The sequence below is a fragment of the Rattus norvegicus genome, chromosome 20 (genome assembly GCF_036323735.1).
Source record: "Rattus norvegicus strain BN/NHsdMcwi chromosome 20, GRCr8, whole genome shotgun sequence".
In the NCBI taxonomy this organism is placed as follows: Eukaryota; Metazoa; Chordata; class Mammalia; order Rodentia; family Muridae; genus Rattus; species Rattus norvegicus.
The window spans coordinates 19,658,774-19,679,943 of NC_086038.1; the positions used below are offsets into that span (position 1 = coordinate 19,658,774).

The window sequence follows — 21,170 nt, forward strand, 5'->3', positions numbered from 1 at the left end:
AAGCGTAAGAATGTACATTTGCAGACATAGCTGTGCTCTTCTGCATTTGACTTTCCCATTGCTTACATGACAGCCTACACTTACAAAAGCAAGCCGAGAGCAGCTTGGGAGACTTGACATCTCTGGAGAAAGAAAGACGTGATGCTTCACATCGATCGTCAACCGGGCAGGGTCCAGGAGCAGACCTCTGGGCATGTCTCATACATAGGAAGCTTCCAGATTAAGAGAACCAAGGTGGTCCAATTGCCTTGAACGTGGGGAATACCACACCATGATCTGGGGGGCCTGGGCATGGTGAAACAGGCAGAAATTGGGCTGAGCACCAGAACTGTTCTCTCTCTGCTTGCTGGTTGTAAATGGAGTGCGGTCACTTCAGTCACTTGCCTCGAGCTCCTACCATCAGCCTTCCCTCCCCCCAGGACTTCAATGTACTGGAAAACTGAGCCCAAATGTACTCTACCTTCTTCAAGTCACCTTGTCAAGAATTTCTTTTTATCACAGCAGACATGAAAGAACGAACACAAAGGACTGTAAGTCAAACCGTCCCCAGAGCTTTTTTCTAAGAATATAGAACTTGGAATCATGCAAATGCTAAAAGAACCTTAAGAATTATGATGGGATATGTATTCCGGACTCCTGCAGAAATAAACTAGTGAGCCAAAAGGTTGAAAATGAGATTCAAACATACAAAACCAAAATGTAAACTATGTACACTATGAATAGAGGACAACAGAAACCCACCATTATTTCAAAAAGTATAGCAAAATTCAGCATTCTATTCAGATCAAACCACAAGTTCAAAGATTTATAGTACTAAATATGTAAAACAAACAAGCAAACAAACAAATGTCACATAAATTTTACACATAGTATAAAAAGTACTCAGAAATTATCCCATGCATGGTCTGGCATGTGTTGCCTCTTAGAACCAGGAAAAGCAAAGTAGAATGAAGCAATACGCCATCAACTTCTCTTAAGTGCTTGGAAACACTTCTAACTGCCTCTTTGCAGTTAGAAGACAGAACCACAGATTGCAATTCCAAGCCTTCCTGGGATCCAGTCGCAAACGTACAAGGAAACTTAAATTACCATTGACTACCCACTTAAAGTGCTCTTTGGGTAGAGTTGAGCATTAAAAATTCCAAAGATGGGGTTGGGGATTTAGCTCAGGGGTAGAGCACTTGCCTAGCAAGAGCAAGGTCCTGGGTTCGGTCCCCAGCTCTGGAAAAAAAAATTCCAAAGACTACACATGGAGGGACCCATGGCTCCAGCTGCATATGCAGCAGAGGATGACATTATGTGGTATCAGGAAGGGGAGGCCCTTGGTCCTTTGGAGACTCGATGACCCAGCGTAGGGGGATGCAAGGGCGATGAGATGGTCGTGGGTCGGTGTGAGGAGAGTACCTTCACTGAGGCAGGTGGGAAGGGACAGGATAGGAGGGTTGTGGAGGGGAAACCAGGAAGGGAAATAACATTTGAAATGTAAATAAAATAACCAATACAAAAATTGAAACCATAGAAAAATTCCACTGTGCGTGCGTGCGTGTGTGCGTGTGTGCGTGTGTGTGTGTGTGCGCGCGCGTGTGTGTGTGTGTGTGTGTGCGTGTGTGTGCGTGCACGCCAACACGTGTACAGATATTTGTTGGTCTGTTTGTCAATCTGTCCATCTGTCTGTCTGTCGGTCCATCTGTGTGATTTAGAGGGAAGATGCTCACCTTTGTGAGTTTTACCTAAGTTCTCCCCAGTGAAGACTGGAGAAAGAGTTCCTTGTGCTTGAAGCAAAGAGAAAAGGTAGCCAGGAAAATATTCTTTTACCGATGAAGACAAAGGGAGCTGTCACCCAGGAAAAACAAAAGCTGTGCACCGTAGGACGTGTGGGAGCTCTGCTGGCGGAGTGACATCACATGAAATGTGTATGTACATAAATCCGTAGAGGACACTCACAGTCATAAATATCCCAGGAGCGTGGAGGACTTTCTTTGCGGGAGGAATGTACCAGTTACGTAGAGTTTGCACTGCACTGCACTGCAGGGCTCTGAGTGTGCATGGAAGTGATGCGGTTGAGAACAGGAATGCAGATGACATGGTGGGTATCCAAAGAAGCCTGGTGCCCAGTGTTTGATTTTATGAAGTGCTGAGGCATTGGAAGTCAAGCCGTGATAAGCCAAGGATGTATTTAGAGACCACAGAACGAGCCTAGCATATAAACAGGCAATTTAGAGCCAGAACCAAGGGACGCTAAAAGCACAAACCACACTCATTCTGAAAGACATGGAGGGTAAAGAGAAAGAACAAGGCACAGGGTGGTAAAACGCAGACTTTAATAGGAACATTGAAAAGTTGGGAGACAGGTTATCAAACTTGGTAAAAGGGAGACCCCATTATAAAGATTTTTTAAATTATTATTTTAAATAGTGTGTTAGATTTACATTAGCCCAGGTGTCCGAGAATCCAGAGGCATCATATTTTCCTGGTGTTAGAGTTACAAAAAGCTTTGAGTTGCCTGACTTGGATGCTGGGCACAGAACTTGGGTTCTCTGGAAGAGCCTTAGGTGCTCATAACCTCCGAGCCATCTGTTCAGCCTTCAAGATCCCATTACATTCATAAGGCGTCTATAAGATAGATACAGAGGGTAAACTATGAAAGACTAGAAAATAACTTACAGCGCAGACACTAAAGGGAGCTAGAGAACACGTTCTCTGAAAGCGAAGAGGATGCATTCACCAAGACGGCTGCTATTCTGGGCCACAACCCCCAACAAGCTGAAAGGAGTTGAAATCTGACCATAAATAGCTGAAAGGATAAATCAATACCAAATCTAGACAATCCTCCAATGTTTGAAAATCAAACCACAAATTGCCAACTACAGTAACACAGAGAAAGGAAGAGATCGCGAGGGAGCTTAGGAAATACGTAATGAAAGCACGACCTATCCAAATTTGTGGGATGCACAGGCAACATGCTGTTTGCAAGGGGAAGTGTACAGCTCTAAATACAATACGGAGGATAAAAATCTAAACCCCTGACGCACTATCCAGCTAAAGGTTAAAAAATAAAATAAGGGGTTGGGGATTTAGCTCAGTGGTAGAGCACTTGCTTAGCAAGCGCAAGGCCCTGGGTTCGGTCCCCAGCTCCGAAAAAAATAAAATAAAATAAAATAAAATAAATTCAAATCAAATCAAAGAGATGGAGAGATGGTTCAGTGGTTAAGAGAATCTACTGTTCTTCCAGCAAAGGAACAGAGTTCAGATCCCAGCGCCAACTTCAGGGGGCTCATAACTGCCTCTACCTCCAGTTTCAGAGAAGCTGGCGCCCTCTTGTGGACTCCGTGATCACTGCACGCATGTGTGCGCACACAAACCTCATCACATATGTATAAACGTATTTAAAAAATAAAAGCAATTCTTTAAAAGCGCGCCTAGTAAGTAAAACGGAGAACATCGAAAAAGGAAAGCAGAAATTAGCCTTGCGAAGGGCTCTCCTGAGAGAGCTGGGTGGGGTGTGGGGGGATGATTTCTGCCCTTGCTTTCAACACGCCAAGTGCAAGTCTTGTCTCCAAAGTCATGGGGAATAGAAACATTTCAACATAGCAAGCAAAGATCTGCGGGGAAGGCTGAGTGCCAAACCACAATTAGGGTAGCTGTGAGACTCATAAACTTCTTGCCAGAGATTCCTGGAAAAAAATGTGACCAAAGAAACCTGGGGAAACGTTGGGCTTTCTACACTCGGGAGAAGCTTGAAGCTCCGAGATTCAGGAGTTAATAAATGTTACTCTATAATCTAATAAAGCGTGGAACATTTGAATCAACATTTTAAAGCTATGCTTATGGCTAAACCCAAACACCATTGTAGATTCTTAATGTGAGGAAGCTCTTCAAATGAAGTAGTGCATATCAGCTGGGGAAGAGAGATGACTGGGTAGACATGAGAACACACGCCAACCTATGCAGGAGGATTGACATCAGTGTTCCAGGACGTGGTCACTCTCAACCTGATTCTGCATCTAGAAAGCTAGGTTTGTAGCCGTAGTCATTTTGAGATACTGTGAAGTCGTATGAGGAGCCTGGGGCTTTTGACTTTGAGTGGGAAGCCTGCACCATGACTTATGGGATTTCTGTCATCGCTCTTGACGATTACTAGCGACTATTAAAGTATCAGGGAGTCAATGATCTGGCAAGTATTTATTGGGTCTATTTAAAATATTTCGAGACAAGCCTTAGATGCTTTGACCATACTGGGCAACTTACTCATTATGTAACTCAGGGCTGACCTGGCATTCATCAGGCTTTTGCCTCAGACTCATTTTTTTTCCAGAGCTGAGGACCGAACCCAGGGCCTTGCGATTGCTAGGCAAGCGCTCTACCACTGAGCTAAATCCCCAACCCTTGCCTCAGACTCATAAGTTCAGGTTACAGGTGTGAACGGCCTCACTTAGATTCAGCGAATACTTCCAATAGTGCTATGCACTATTCTGGGTTTGAGGGCACAGTGAGGGATTAAGAGAACTTGGGTATGGTTTTCATGGAGCATATTGGGTAATGCGATGATGGGTGGAGTGGAAGTGAACACAAGAGGAACTGAGCATGGGACAGTGCTGTCAAACACGAGAGGATGATGTGATGGGGTGGTTCGTAAAGAGGGAGAAGCCAGAGAACTGTGTGCACACATTGGTGTGTGCCCCAGGCCTGTAGATATGTGGCTGGGGACGTCCTTTTTGGGCGAGTGGCCTTTGAAAGTTGAGAACAGATGACAAGAAGACTCCGGCCATGACTCTACCAGGAAGATAAGGACCTTCTAGGCCAAGGAAATGGAAAACCTCCGGGCTGGAATATTTTGTTTGAAGCTGGATGTTGTCTGCAGTAAGGTGCTGGGAGAGACTAGGGCAGAGAAGTGACTTAAGGGACTTACCTGTGGGTCTCACTTCCGCCAGCATTGCACTCTGTTTTCCATTCTTTCTTCTGTTAACGTCACACTGGACGCATCGGCTTCACCTAGGTGATAGCAGAAGGGCTGAGCAAAGCTTCTCTCAGGAAAGGGGAGAGCCTGATGGTGTTCCACAGCCAGAGGGGTTTCTGAGAGTCAGTGGGCTGCCGCAGCCACAGAGAGGCCAAAGGACAGCAGCAAACATCCTTCATCCCTACTTCTCTGTTCACAAGTGTTTGGAAAATAATAAAAATAAAGGTCTCTGCCCCAGGGTCACGGTTAGCTAAGGAAATCAGTTTGGTAATGCCAGAATAGAATAAAACATGTCCCAATGTGTCGTGAGTCCTTAAAACAGCAAGAAGGAAGGGAGTCTCTTGTTTGGAGCGTAGTGTAGCCCCGACCCATTCTGTATACACTGTACCCAAGCCCAGAACCACAGTCAGCTTGAAATGGGCCAAATGCTTTGGGGGTTATGGTCATAATTATTTCCTTCATACACAAGTCAGCAAATGCCCTGGGAATGTTTTTAAGATGCTGTTCCCTTCCTTAGGAGAAAGACGAACAACTCCATTTGAGTCTATGACCCCAGTTTGAGGATGGATTTTAAAGACCAGTTCTGGGTTTGTGAATTTGCAGCGACAGCCAGGGAGCAAATTATGCACCCATTTGAGTGAACACAGACACACACACACACAGACACACACACACACACACAGACACACACACAGTGACATTTTGAGGAAGCCAGCCTATTATTCACCCAAGCTGATACCAGCTAAATTAACAGAACAGGAAGGAAGCAGTTTGCAGAATACACAGGTATAGTAAGTGGAATCAGAATAAAGGTTAGTGAAATCACACAGTCTCCAGCTCTCTCATGAATAATTCACGAGAAAACTAAAAATAGGACCAGCCCTCCCTGATACCAACTATTTATGAGCAGTGGAATCCGCACATAGATGGCTTGTTGGGACCTCTGAGGTCCTCTCAATGGTTATCTCATTAAGGGATGTGCTCAGTATCTGCAGATAAATAGACAAGGAGGCAGCATCCATCACGCGGCGTGATTTATGTTTGACACCTAATGTAATGTAGCATCCTCAGTCAAAATATTTTAGGGACTGCAGTAATTCTATATCATTGCCATCTACGACATGACAGTCCGTGTAGCCACTTAGACCGATGACAGGCACAAACAAGCAACCATTCAACCTTGGCTGTCGAACTCCGTGGTTTACTTCTCAGCTCGTAGATCTTGTGGCTGGCTAAAGCGATGCTGCTTTTCTCTCTTTCAGCCTGAGGTGGTGAGCATCGGTGTAGCTTTGGACCTTCCTGTCCCACAAGATTAAAAGTCATACTAAAACACTTAAGAGTGAAGATGTGGTTCAAGGCCCGGTGAGAATGAAGAAGACCCACCAACCCAGGCCTTTTTGCTTGCCCGAGGTATTAATTACTTTGAGGTTGTGAAAACAGTATCTGATGAAAAGAGTTGAAAAGAGGGTGGATTTATTTTGGCTCACGGTCCTAGGGTTAAGTCCAGCGTGGTAGAGAAGCTACAGAGACAGGAGATTCGTGGACAGCACACATGGCTAGGGTTCTGCATCTCAGCTCCTCACGGAACAGGAAGTAGAAGGATGACAGGAAGTAGGGCAAGGCTATTGGACGTCAAGACCGGCCTTACAAGGGCCTTTTTCCTCCAGCTAAGCTCCACGAACTAAATATTCCTAACGTCCCCAAACATCACCCGCAGCTTAGGACCAACTGTTCAAACACAGGAGTCTCTGGGGGACATTATAACCCGAAAGGTAGCACGTGGCTAAAATTGGTTAGATTTGGATAGCAACTCCCATTTCGAACCGGATGTGTGAGTTTTGTTTCCGTAGATCTGCTCCCAGTCGCCTTCATTTGTATAGTTTAACATTTGAGTCTGTGACTCTTTATTCGGCGACATTATTTGCGTTGATCGCTGTTCCTTCACTCACGTTGCTTTAAGGGGACGTGTGAAAAGATCCGGTGACGTCCACCCAGCATGCCTCTGCCAAGTCCGCTCTAAATCTAACTGTGGATGGATCCTCTGGGACTAAGCATACTCAGACACAGGAAAGGAATTAACTTCACAAACGGCAGTTGAATCCTCATTGTGTACATTTTATTGTCAAAGAAGTAGGAGGGAGGGCGTGTGGAGAAGAAAGAAGGGTCAAGAGCCATGGTTGTGTTCTCAAGAAATCCAAGAGCTGTGTGACTGTTTACTTAACCCACGGTGCACTCATTCGAATATGCCGGTGGACATATAAAGGTACTGCCTACTAGATCAAAAGGGAAAGGTTTCATGCTACTGTACCATCCAAGATGCTGCTTGTGGATTGCCTGAGATCATAACAGGTAACAAGCAAAGAGAGCCCTTATTACAGATGAATCCGAAGTCATTACAGGGAGGAAAATGGCTCTTCCCTTGGGACTCGCTCTTGTTTATCTTGGGTGAGTTTGGCTCTTTTTATTCTTTCTCTTTTCGGGGGAGACATAGCAAGAGGAAAGGGATTTTAAAAAGGAGGGAGATAGATGAGGAGAAAGGAGTGTGGTTGTGAAGAGGGAGCTCCGGGGTGACGGAGACAGAAAAGGGGGAGACAGGAGAGCCACAGTACACATCTGCCATCAACGGAGAGCAGACTTAAGCTTATTAGGGTTAACAACACAACTTTCAAGCTGGGAAATGAAGACTAATCCTCAGTTATGTTGAGCTCTCAGAGGCATTTAGCCGTGTGATATAAATGTCTGCCAAGCATCTCTGGGGCAACTTTGGGTTCGTGGATGCCACACTCCTTTTTGCCTCACTGTCTGCTCTTTTGCTTTAGCTACTCTGGCCAGTCATCTTTCTCTGGGGATTCCTTGTGTCTGTCTCCTAAGTGCTGGGATTCCAGGCTGGCTACCTAGTGCCCATCAGGCTTCGAAAATGTTGTTGCATTATTTTTTAATTACTTCCTTTATTTTCTTGAGATTATAATTTAATTATATAATTTTCCCCTTGACCCTCCTCCCTCAAAGCCCTCCCATGTACTCCTTCTTGCTCTCTTTCAAGTTCATAGCTTTGGTTTTTCTGAATTGTTGTCACATAAGGTACACACACACACACACACACACACACTCTCTCTCTCTCTCTCTCTCTCTCTATATATATATATATATATATATATATACACACACACATATATATTATATACATACATACACACATATGCATATATACACACATACATATATACATATATATACACATACATACATATGCATACATATATACATATACATAAAGCATACATATATACACATATACACATGCACATATATAGATATATAGATATATACACACATACACATGTACACAGAAATGTATACACATATACATATATACACATACACATATACATATATACACATACACATATACATATATACACATACACATATACACACATATACACATACATTCACACATATATACATATACACACATATATATTATACACATATATACATGTACACAATACACATGTATACATACATAGGTATATACATATATGCACATATACATGCATACATATATACATTTAAACATACATACATATATGTATACTTAAATATATAAACTCAACTTGCTCAGTCTGTGCAATGATACTTGTCTATATTTTTAGAGCAGACCTTTTAGTATTGGACAACCAATTGCTATGCTTTCCCCTGGGGCAGACTATTTCTCCCGCTCTCACCATTCCTTAGTTTCTTATCCTTCTTTGTGCAGGGTTGAGGCCTTAGTCTTTTCCCCAGCTACTTTGCGTGCCCATTGTTGCTGTCTTTGTTTAGCTGAGGTCTAGGCAGTTGGGCTGCTGAGACTTTATGAGTGTAGCTTCTGAAGTTATGAGGAGACCGCATCTCACGGCAAACTCCCTGGTTCTCTCGGCTCTTACAAACCTGTCCCGACTTCCTCGATGTTTCCTGAGCCTTGCGTTCAGAAGTTGTGTTTAGGACACAGAAAGAACACAAATGTCCCTCAGCTGACAAGTGGACAATGGAAGTGTATAAACACTACTGAAAACTATTCAGCTATTTAAAAAATGAAAGGACCACGGACTTCACAACTAAATGGTTGGAACTGGAAAATATCATATTGAGTGTCCTAAACCCGATTCAGAAAGACAAACATGGAAGGTTTCCGCTCTTCAGAGGCGCCCAGCTCCAAATCCTCAGATGTGAGTGTGTACTCTGGAGGAACTGCAGAAACTCGGAAAGTAAGAGGGGGTTATTGTCACAGTAGAGGTGGGGCTGGAAGCAGTAGAGAGGTGAGTACCCAGTACAAGTGATCCAATGGGGAAATAGAATAAGGCGCTTTAATTAGGAGATGGATGGAGATAAATTCAGAAGCAGGAGTGGGGAGGTTAAGGATGTCTGAAAACTTGTTAGGAATCATACTATTATTAACTACCTAAAAATATTCCATGATACCTGTAACTTTGTGTATAAATACATATACATACATACATACATACATACACACACATATATATGTATACATACATACATACATACATACATACACACATATATATATGTATATATACATACATACATATATACATACATATATATTAATGAATTTCTCACGTGGGCTTACAATGCTTCCTCCAAGAGCTAGAGAGCATCTACCAAATGAAGCTTGAGAAACCCTCTTTTGAGTTGTTGGCCAAAATTATGCAAGAGATTCCCCAGACACGCAGTCTGTTGATGCTGCTCTTGGTTGTCCCTCCCCAGAAGGTGAGTCCCTATTACTGAAGACACATGCAAAGCCCGGAGGGCCCTGACCTGGAAGCCTCTACCCTGAGGACTAGCATTCAACGCACCAGAAGATGCCATAGAAGCTTCAAACAAGGGAAATATCCAACAGTCCTACCCAGCCATGATATCCATGAACAACAGCAGCCAGCATGTCATGGTTACAACCCAGGAGTGGTATATGGGCACACATATCCCAGCAGTAGCCACCAGCCACCTCATTGGACCCAAGACCCCCTCAATAAGAAGGAAATTATGCCTTGTCCTGGAAAACTACCAGAAACTCAGGGCTAGTGAAGTCATGAATCTTGGAACGGTTCCTACGACCACTGCTTTACTAAGCCAGTATAATCCCTGACTGCATTCTAAACTTTCGCCCTTGTACCCAATGATAACTGCAGTCCTGACCCTTCAACAAGGAAACATCTCTTTTTATTAGACAGACACTATTAAAGAAACCACTACCAACCAAAACTGCAGAATTACAGAGCCCAACTCCATCGGGCTTTTTATATGAGTTCTTCTGACGCCAAGTCTAGAATCCTATTCTCATACTTTCCCAGCAAGGATTTTACATATTGAACAATCCACTCACCCTCTACCTACCACTTTGATGTTGAAAACACCACCATTCTTTCCCCTCAGTTCATGGTCCTCTGTAGGCGCTCCGACTAGCACTCTGACCTTCCCGTTCACGGTGGTAATTTTGTGCCTCTCTGGTCTGTCAGTTAAGTATAGCTGCCTGACTTTTGTTGTCTCGGAATTCTCTCTTGATCACTGTCGTCAAGGAGCTCATCTCTCCAGTGGAATACATTACAGCTCTCATCTATGAAGGATTCTTGTCACTTAGCTTTAGAAGAATCTCTCAGCACTTTGCTCCCCAGTCCTTTGGTAAATGGATTGTTCTCTCGGCTCTTCTATAAATTGCTATTGACTTGTGCATTGTCTGGCCTTATGCAGTCGCGTCTACTCCGTCAGAGCTGTTGATCACTGCCTTTATCCTCTGTACATCTCTCTCTTTTTTAGTTATCTGCTATTGCCTTATCTAAGCTACAAAGAGCTATGCCCACAGCACATCTTCATCACGTCTTGGGGTCTTACATACGGTATGTGCACTCACACGTAGATAAACTCACCCTTTTCCAACTTTATCTTTGAATCCCTTGATACTGTCACATCTTCAGAATGATGGTCTGCATGGATTCTCTGGTCCCTGGTGGACCATGGTGCCTAGATAATGACTCTGCATGCTTCCAGTGTCTACCTTCTGTTCCTGGGCACAGAACTTCCCCAACTGTGTTGTATTGCAACTTTCTCATTATTTAGTATCCATGAGGAAAGATGGGAGGAATCACAGTCTATACATGATTTTCCCCAAACAGGACCTTCTACCCCTTATAGGTAGGGAAACAAGATTCCCCTTTATCAGGGAGGGGTACTCTGTTTGTGAATGCAGAGTTCAAACTAAAGAATGGTACCTGAGGATTCAAGGTTTTTCAATATATACATTAAGATCCTTCCACCACAATGAACAACATCCCAGTTTGTCCTAAGCAGAGTGATTTTGCTACTGTAACAAGCATTCTAATATAGCCAGCCCACCAGTCCTTGAGGTTGGGCCTGGGTATGACATTCTGTTTTTTCTGTTTTCTGGAGGACCCAGGGGATATTCTTACAGAACTAACGAGGCTGTCTGTCATTTTTTCCACACTCTATCACATATTCCATCTCTCTTCTCCTTGAGCAGAACCATAAATAATTGCCTTATGCTTGGGTACCAGTGATGGAATTCTAACCTTAGAACACTAAGGCATTGTGTGCTAAATTCCTTTTTAGGGATGTAGTCTAAAACTCAGCTTTTGGTAGGGGGCCATCCTATATTGGTCTCCTAGGAGACAAACCGTAAGATGTTGAGATTTGCATGGGGGCAGTTGAGTAAGGATGGCTTTGAATGACATTTGTGATGAATGACAAGCACTTGATTGGGTAGAGGAGTTGGCGAAAGATGCAGGAGAAGCCTTGGGTGAGTCTATGATATGACCTAGATCTGAGCAGTGATTCGTAGGTACAGTGGAACCAAGAGTCCTAGGTGCCTGGACACTACCCTTGGCTGAAGGCAAGTGCTCTTAGGTAAGGTCATCATCAGCCAGATCACTTTCTGTCAGCTGGATCAGTTCCTAAAGAAGAAGTCTACTGTGAACTATAGCAGTCTACTCAACGGGCATCTGAGCAGTCCTGTGTTCTGTACTTCTTCAATTGTGTGTGTGTGTGTGTGTGTGTGTGTGTGTGTGTGTGTGTGTGTGTGTGTTTATCACTGTGGGTATTCAAGGAGGCAGGAAGAGGGCATGAGACTGCCTGGAGCTAGCGTTATAGAGCCTTGTCAGCCATCCAGTGTAGGTATTGAGAACTGAACTCTGGTTGTCTGCACAAGCAGTAGGCATTGTACTCTTAGCTACCGAATCTCTTTCTAGGCCACAGTGCCTTGGTCTTAAAGGAATTCCTAGACAGTGGGCTGTGTAATAAAGCATAGTTTCTTATAAAAATTTTGTCAATGGAGTTTAGATAGCATTTCCTTTGGAGTTGGTTACCTCTTGATGGTGGATTCTTTTACTAATTCCTCTTTGATTTCACTATAGCCCGCACAGACACTGAAATAGCACGTTCCATAGAAGCCTTCCTTTTTCAGTATGAAGTCAATGAATAAATGATGCAATGTACTTCTGGACAAACATTTCCCGGTGGACGTACTGGGCCCCAGTCAACACAGTGGTGGCTTCAGTGTCAGCCGTTCCACACTGCAAGATTTCAGTGTTGCCGCTTACACAAGAAACACTATGATTTTCCTATTTGTTTGTAATGATGACCGAAAAGGGCCATTTTGAGATACGCCTGTGTTTGTGGAAAGAAGGTGAATGCGAGGCAATGGCTTTGATGCTTGACCATGAGGTTGGGCTTTTTGGTGCTTGGCTGATGATGGGTGATTGGCACTCAGTTCCATGGATGGGGTTGAAATCTTCCCTGCTATAGAACCGCCTATTAGATTCATTAGGGATGCTTAAGAGAATACCAGAAAGGCTTAAGGATTTGTTCTGGGAAACAGATTGTTTGGGAACTGTTCGATTCCCCATGAGCACACAGTTTACCACAGCGTGCTTTAATTCTTCATTAAACAATGTCAATATTCGACTTGGGAGAAGTAATTGTACCCTTTTCTTAGGAGCAATTACCCTGATGGAAGCAATTAGTCAGCACTGCTACTTAAGAAGGAGCCCTGTGCTTAGGAAAGGCTTCAACTTGTATGTGCCACGTGGTTGGAATTGAGTTTGGCTCTGGATTCAGCTTGGCAGTGTGCATTGTCTTACAAAGGAGTCCTTTGGCTGTCCCTCCCGCCCCATCCCTGAAAAGTTGAGGGAAACTTCTAGTAAAAAACTGAATTTATTAAGGCCTATTGTATACATGTTTTATTGACAGCTATGTGCATCTGTCTGTACATTTTTAAGTAATGGAAACACATGTAAGGTAACAGGTAGCTACCAGCCTACTGGACCTCATCTATAGACACATAACACCCACCCTTTCATCAACACTGAATTTGGAGTTTAGATATCACTGAAAGAGACACAGGGAAGCAAGTCTAAGATAATTTCCCAGAAATCTGAAGGCATTTAAAACTCATTCATTTAGCCCCAGACCAGCATTTTTCTTGAGTGGGGCTATAAATAAATTCATTTGCACACTCTCAAACTCTACTGGTAATGTTCTCTATCTGGGATAGGTTTGGGAGAAACACGGGTGTTTGCAATTGTCAAAATTCAGTGGCTGGTTAATTTCACATCAAAGAAAAATATTTGGAATAAATGCTGAACCCTGACTATACTCTTAGCTGAAGGATTTATGGACATGGTTGTGATGTCTGCAATTTGGCTTGAAATACATAATAAGTAAGATGCTCTGATAAGTGGGGGATGGGCTTACAGAGTAACAAGTGGTAAGAGTATAAAATGTTTATGAAAGAATTTAAGTTGAGGCATGGGAATACTCTTGTGTAAAGTTATTTAACATTTAATATATCTGAATTTTTGCAATAAAATATTGGAGATAATTATTATTAGCACTCTTCCTACAGAGCCATCAAAGCAAACTTCAATCAGAATGGTGTAAGAATTCAGTTTTCAATAATTATTCCTGTGAATACGGCAAATCCTACCACTGCCTGTGAAAGTCCATGGGGATCTCACACTTAGATGTTTTCTTTTTCGTTAGAACAGACTTGTCAGACCAACTCTATCTTATGTAATTCTGATTTCACAAGGAAGTGTAGAACAGGTGTGTCCTGTTACCTTAAGATTCATGACTTGTTCATTTATCCACTCACACAAGCATCTACTCTCCCATCCACCCACCAATCCATGCATCCATCCACCAGTCTATCCATCCATGTATTTATCCATCCATCCATCCATCCATCCATCCATCCATCCATCCATCCATCCATCCATCCATCCATGCATCCATCCACCAGTCTATCCATCCATGTATTTATCCATCCATCCATCCATCCATCCATCCATCCATCCATCCATCCATCCATCCATCCACCCACCCACCCACCCATCCATCCATATCTCCCTCATATATTTCTCTCTTACGTGCATGGGATTTATGATTTATCTTTAACTTTAGTTGTATGTATTCCTGAGTGTATGTGCGTTTTCCCACCTGAGTGCAGTGCCCATGGAGTCCAGAAGTGGGCATCAGATCCCAGGACCTGGAGTCACAGAAGGGTGCAAACTACCTGAATTGGATACTTGGAACAGGATTCAGGTCTTCTGGAAGAACTGGTGCCTGCTTTCCTTTGAAATGGGTTAGAGGAAATCTGATACAGTGTTCCCAACAGGAGGAAATTGTTACTACCCAAAAGCACTTTAATACCATATAAAACTAAACAGTAGTTCTGTGAAAATCACAGGGCCACATCTTGTTCTCCAAGTCCTGCCAAGGGCAATCTTCTCTCCTTCTCTTCTCTTCTCTTCTCTTCTCTTCTCTTCTCTTCTCTTCTCTTCTCTTCTCTTCTCTTCTCTTCTCTTCTCTTCCCTTCCCTTCCCTTCCCTTCCCTTCCCTTCCCTTCCCTTCCCTTCCCTTCCCCCCCCCTCTCTCTCTCAAATTAAGTTTCACAGAGCAAACTAGTTCACCATATTTGGATTACATTAGCACCCACAGACATAAAGTCCCTTTTCTTTCCTAAGGCAGTGTTTTTTGGGGCCGAAACTTCAACATACGTGATTCAATGAGATAGAAATGCCAGACAGTAAGACAAGCCAGTGGACTGAGGGGAACAAGAGAGGGCGAGAGGGTGAGAGAGAGAAAGCAAGGCAGAGGGAGCAAAGAGAGGGAGGAAAGGAGAGGGAAGCGGAGGAGGAAGTGAGAGAAAAACCGAGGGAAGTAGGAGAAGCTGATAGCCTTCAAACAAAGTGCTCCAAGCCCGCTGTGAGATGCTGTGGCAGCCTCTGACCTGCTTCAACCCCTCTATCACCACAGGGCTGCAGGTTGAAGGGTTCATGACCACTCTCAGAAATCCAGGCTGGTTTGCCGTCCTAAAGCTGATTCAGATACTTGATTCTTAACCTTTTTGTGTTTTCTAGAGTAAAAACAAAAAATTCAACTGGTACTTTAAGAATTATTGGTTGAGGGGCTGGGGATTTAGCTCAGTGGTAGAGCGCTTACCTAGGAAGCGCAAGGCCCTGGGTTCGGTCCCCAGCTCCGAAAAAAAGAACCAAAAAAAAAAAAAGAATTATTGGTTGAATATATTCTTTCTTCATTAATTGAATGTATTAATTGTATGTGCATATAATGCATTCTGACTTCTCTCACCCAGGTCCTCTGCTACGACTCCCTACAAGACCCCTCTCCAATACAATTCTCACCCACGTGCCTTTTACTTTGGGTTTGAGAGCAGATGATTTTTCAGTAGAACGTTCTATACAGATATAGATTGGAACTATGAATTAGATGCCAGTGAGTTCACTAGTGGTTACACAACTGAAGTTCATGACTCATCCTCTTGGAATCTATCAGTAGCGACTCATTTAGCAGAGAGGACCAGAACCCCACTTGTCTCTTTCGCACCCAGGCCTGATCAACGCTGCTGCTGTGAGGTTCTGATAGGAATGATTGTGTCCTATCCAGAACGTGGCCTGCTCTTCATCTTCCAACTCTCGTACTCTTTCCACACCCTCTCCTCTGATGTTTCAGGGTGGTATAACTGTCTTGTTTTGGGGGGCGAGCATTCAAGCATCATTTAGTCTCATTAAATCCTGTTGCCTATAAAGAAAGGCTTCTACAATTAAGGCTGAAAGGAGCATTTGGCTTAGGTATAAATGTAAATATTTCGAAGACAGTTTTGCCCTGTCAAGGTATCTAAACAACAGTAGTAAGGATCCCACTAGGGCCCACGACTTCTACGGCCATTGGTTTTTTACTAAATTTTTAGGACCAGGTATGGGTTCCCTTTGTGGGAAAAACCCTCCAATCCAAAGAGAACGCTTGTTTAGCTCTGACAGGTGAGCCACTATGGCACGGTGGGGACTTCTCTCTTGCAGATCGATTGTTCAGAGGGTTCATAGCTGAGTTAGACTGCCTTCTGAACATTTCTGCTTTTCGGATTCTCCCCCCTTTATCTGCCATCATCTTGAAGTAGGTACATAATCACAAAATGAAGGAGAAAACGAGTCAGTGAAAAGCCCGTTTGGCACTTGGAAGCCCAGAGGTGGAGTGTGTCAGGGGGTGCGTTCCGTTGTCTCTGTTTTCTTGCTGCCTCAAAAAGTGAATCAACAGTGATTTGGTTTCCAAATGTTTTGAATGGTTGGTTGCACCTATGCATTTCCAAAGCTTCATAGAAGTTTTTGGGTTTTTTTATGGGAGTAGAAATTTAAGTTATATGGGCACCATGTTAGTTGGGGGATAAAAGGAACCGTTTTTGTGTCCCCGGATGTGAATTTTGAGGTGAGGATTCTCATTTATCAGGGCGTGTGTATGGGATTGGCATGAGGGGGCTGTAGGTAAGGCTGAACTTGGTGAGAAGTCGGGATGGGATGCTGTCCCAGCGTCAGGGTTCTAGAGATGGGACAACTGTGGATGTTGCTTTGTACCACAACACGGGCCAGTCATTGGATATAGCAGCTCCATGGAGGAAGCATGCTGTTTGGTGAGATAGCTACTTAAGAGGGGCACTTACAGAAAGGGATGACTCCAAGCTGTCCCCAGCAGTATTGAAGGCCTGGGAGAAGTGAATTGTGTTTCCTGGGAATTTTCTAGGAAAGTACAGGGATCATTGAAGATGGGATCTTCTCTATCTCTGTTGTCTAATGCTGGTGTGTGCATGCCTCTGTGTGTGTGTGTGTGTGTGTGTGTGTTTGTTTGTTTGTGTGTTTGTGCATGTGTGTGTGTGCATGTGTGTGTTTGTGTATTTATGTGTATGTATGTGCGTGTGTATATGTGCATGTTTGTGTGTATGCATATATGTTTATATGTGTGTGTGTACACATGTGCATGTGTGTATTTGCGTGTGTTTGTGTGTGTGCATGTGTTAATATGTGTGTATGTATATGTGTATGTGTGTATGCATGTATGTGTGTTTGTGTATGTTCATGTATGTATATGTAGTATATGTATGCATATATGTATGTGTGTATGTGTATGTGTGTATTTGAGTGTGTATGTATGTGTATATGTGTGTATGTGTGTTTGTGTTTGCATGTTCATGTGTGTGTGTACATGTGGAAGCTAAAGGTCAATGTCAAGTATCTTCCTAGTCACAGTCTACCTAATTCTTGTGACAGGGTCTCTCACTGAACCTGGAGCTCATCAATTCAGCTGGACTAGCAGGTCAGAAGGCCTCGGGGACCTCCTGTCTAAGCTCCCAGCACTGGGACTATAGGTACACAAACTACAGCATCTGGCTGTCCACATGGGCACTGGGGATCTGACCTCAGGTCTTTGTGCTTTCATCTATGGTCCTGTGTGGTTCTCTTGCTACACACAGCTACTGGAGGAGTCGTGACAGTCCATCTCAGTTTTCATTCGACACCCTTCTCTGGACGGCTGTGTCTCCAGCTCTGACATCCATAGCAGTTCCTTTCACTTTTAGTTTGAAATGGTGCAAGACCAATGCATCTCTGTGGAGAAATTCCATCTATGCTATTTCTTAGAACAGACAGTCAGGAACCGTGAGCCATCAGCAAGTGCTGTACGGACTCCACACCGGTTTCTGCTAATCTTTCTCATCTGTTTACTAGCCAGAAGTGGATGGATGCTGTCTTCTCTGTCCCTTGCTTGTAAAGAACGTTCCTATGAATCATAAGTCAACCTGTTGGTAGTGGATCTATATATTTCCCTCAGAGTTCTTAAGAGGAACTCTCTAAATATATTCTTTTCCACTCATCCATCTATGTTAGGAAGATGCATGATGTATGTCTAAGGCCCTGTCAGTGTGTTCTTTTCCGTGTTCTTCTTGCATGTCAAATATAAAAATAAAGCTTGTTGGAGAGAGCATTGTTGAAGGAGCCGGTGAAAGATCCTGCTCTACTCCCGATTCATCATTGCAACAATGTAATCATTCCGCAGCCCAGTCTAAACAAGGTGGTTAGGGACATCCCTACTTACCACTTAGAGAATCAAGCCTGCCTCAGAAAGGGCTCAAATATGCCAAAGAGGAAAGCCAATTCCAGAGAAAAGAAGAGAATCCTTGCTTTGTTCCCAATTTTCTAGCCTCTAACCTTCCTTCGAAGGGTGTTTATTGGCTAATATTTCTCCCTCGTACCTGGCACCTTGACATTTTGCCCAAGTGGTGGGGAGGCTTCGTTAAGTCAGAATTTCTAATTCAGCTCACCTGTCACGGCTAAAAGCTCCTCCAAACGCCTTGGCATCGATTAATATTTAATGACTGGATGGTAGAAATATTTGCTCAGCACTTTTAAACTTTTTCTTCCTTTAAATTAAAAAATGAAAGCCTTCAGAATGAACTGTTTCATACATGAACAGCTCTAGTTTTCTACACTGAGAAAATTATATGGTGTAGTATTAAATTATTAAAATCCTGGCCTGGGGTTTCTGCCCCGCCTTTGGTAGTTGAGTTCCTGAATAAAAGACACACTCATAGCCTTTATATTTTAATAAGCCTTAAGCAGCACAATTGCTGGGCAGCTGCCTACCCTCCGTGCTGTTAGAATCTATTTTCCTATTGATAACCCTGAGTTATTTACTATTTACTAGGTTCTATCTGGGTTGCTCTTAACTCCAACTGGACAGCCCTCAGGGCCACTCTCTTTTGACCTTTAACCCATGACAGCTTCTCCTTCCTCCTTTCCTGCACCTTCTTCTTCTTCTTGGTCCCAAGCCCGGGAAATCTAGATTCCAGCTATGTCTCTTCTGCCCAGCTATTGGCTGTTGGCATCTTTATTTACCAATCACAATGAACTGGGGGCAGGGTCACTTAGCTAGCATCTAGCCTACGTGTGGACTCTCTGGGGCAAACATTTTGGGGGATGTAAATTAGCCTTAGAATATAAGGAGGGGTTGGGGATTTAGCTCAGTGGTAGAGCGCTTGCCTAGGAAGTGCAAGGCCCTGGGTTCGGTCCCCAGCTCCGAAAAAAAGAAAAGAAAAAAAAAAGAATATAAGCAGCATCAAGGCAACCCACTACAATATGGAATACTTAAGAAAAGAACTACTGTGTGCTTCAGGGAATAAACACAGAACAGCTACCACTCTGTGAATAACGTCTCTGTGCCAGGCACCTACAATGGCACTTTCGTGGTTCATCTCCAGCAGCCACCACTCTTACTGCAAGGTAGGTAAACACCAATTCCATTTGCAAATGGGGAGTCTCAGAGAAATGAGGAAACTCTACCCTAGTTCACATGCCCCAGGGAGAGTCAAGATCTGAACCCTGAGTTGTTTTCATCCACGCTCTCTCTAAGCACATGTGGATCCTTTCCTGAGCAAGGAGACCCACAGTATGGCTCCTTTGGTGCCAGCCATTGGTTTGTATCATTGTACCTCTGTTTCCCCATCTTCCAAATGGTGTGTAAGTGAGGCATTTCATTCTTACTCAGCATCTCTTAGAACACACACTTCTTGAGTTTAAGTTAGGTCACGTGTTAGTAAGCATGAATCATAACCTATGTGTGTCACACATATGGGAAAGAGTGGTTTCTTAGTTAGGGTTTCACTGCTGTGAACAGACACCATGACCAAGACAAGTCTTATAAAGGACTACATTTAATTGAGGCTGGCTTACAGGTCCAGAGGTTCAGTCCATTATCATCAAGGCAGGAACATGGTGCAGGAGGAGCTGAGAGTTCTACATCTTCATCTGAAGGAAGACAGGAACAGACTGGGCATCCTCAGGCAATTAGGAGGACAGTGTTAAGCCCAGCCCCTCAGTGACACACTTCCTCCAACAAAGTCACACACCATCTAATAGTGCCACTCCCTGGGCCGAGCATATGTAAACCATCACAAACAGGCAGAGTTTTCTGTCAGGCAATGGAATAAGGTCTAAGAAATACCAGGACATACTGGTATAAGGATAGTACTCAGGCTTAGACAGCAGTCACCATGGCAGCATTGCTGGGTGGGGGAGGGGTAGAAAAAGTGATGGTCACAACCACAGGTAAAGTCTACTTCTGTTGCCCACTGTTGCTGAGAGCTGGGTTGTAGGTGACAACTTCTCTAAGCCTTTGCCTCTTACCGACAAAGTGAATGTTATAATTCCCATTTGACAAAATGCTGTGATTAAAACAGCTCGTGTGTTTATGGGGCCTAGAGTAGAGTTTGGTGTAATGTGGTTTGTGTCAACAAATAGATTGATGTTATTAATATTCAGTTAAAAAAAAACCTCAGCTATTATCAACGTGCACAAATGTGCCAGGCAAGGCAAATTTCACCTATCGATAATAACGAAAACAGACAGCTTCCCCCAACGTGTATTTAGATGAAAATGAGATGGACTCATTTCAATGACTTAATGCTATACTGAAGAGATAGACTCTTGAGCAGCAGGCTTTGGTGGACAGACCAGATGCCTCTAATTCCATTGTGGGACAGCAGGGTTCTTCTGCAGGGCTTAGCCGTTCTGTGCTGTGAAGCAGGAAGATTCACCAGAAGCTGAGGCCAGCCGCCACAGAGTCTTTTGTATTCCTCTGGGGTCCAGCTCTGCCCATGGATGCACAGTTGGAACCATGACCAAGCCCCCCCCATGAACTGTGTACATGTATTGAGAATTCAGCCTGCATGCACTGTACAGAGGGAATGATGTCTTCATCTGCTTCTTCATGGCAGGGCAGTTACCTGTATGACAAAGCTTCAAGTTGAGAACTCAGGAGACCCAGTTTCTTGCCCTAATATCCACCTCAGTAAAGTAGAAGT

The 21,170-nt window shown here is 43.6% G+C and overlaps 2 long non-coding RNA genes across 7 annotated transcripts in view; one reads left to right on the top strand and one right to left on the bottom strand.

The window, feature by feature from the left end:
• Nucleotides 1-11,520, bottom strand: part of LOC120098838 (uncharacterized) — a 45,032-nt gene extending 33,512 nt beyond the window's left edge. For 3 of the 5 annotated variants that reach the window (XR_010060791.1, XR_010060790.1, XR_005497445.2), the window contains exons 1-3: nt 10,352-11,520; nt 4,910-4,992; nt 461-2,613 (exon numbers count right to left, since the gene is read on the bottom strand). This is a non-coding gene — a long non-coding RNA (uncharacterized LOC120098838). The remainder of the gene's footprint in view (nt 1-460; nt 2,614-4,909; nt 4,993-10,351) is intronic. The other 2 variants (XR_005497446.2, XR_005497448.2) reach the window with 2 other exon arrangements.
• Nucleotides 6,178-21,170, top strand: part of LOC120098840 (uncharacterized) — a 36,454-nt gene continuing 21,461 nt past the window's right edge. For both annotated transcript variants that reach the window (XR_010060794.1, XR_005497453.2), the window contains exon 1: nt 6,178-7,402. This is a non-coding gene — a long non-coding RNA (uncharacterized LOC120098840). The remainder of the gene's footprint in view (nt 7,403-21,170) is intronic.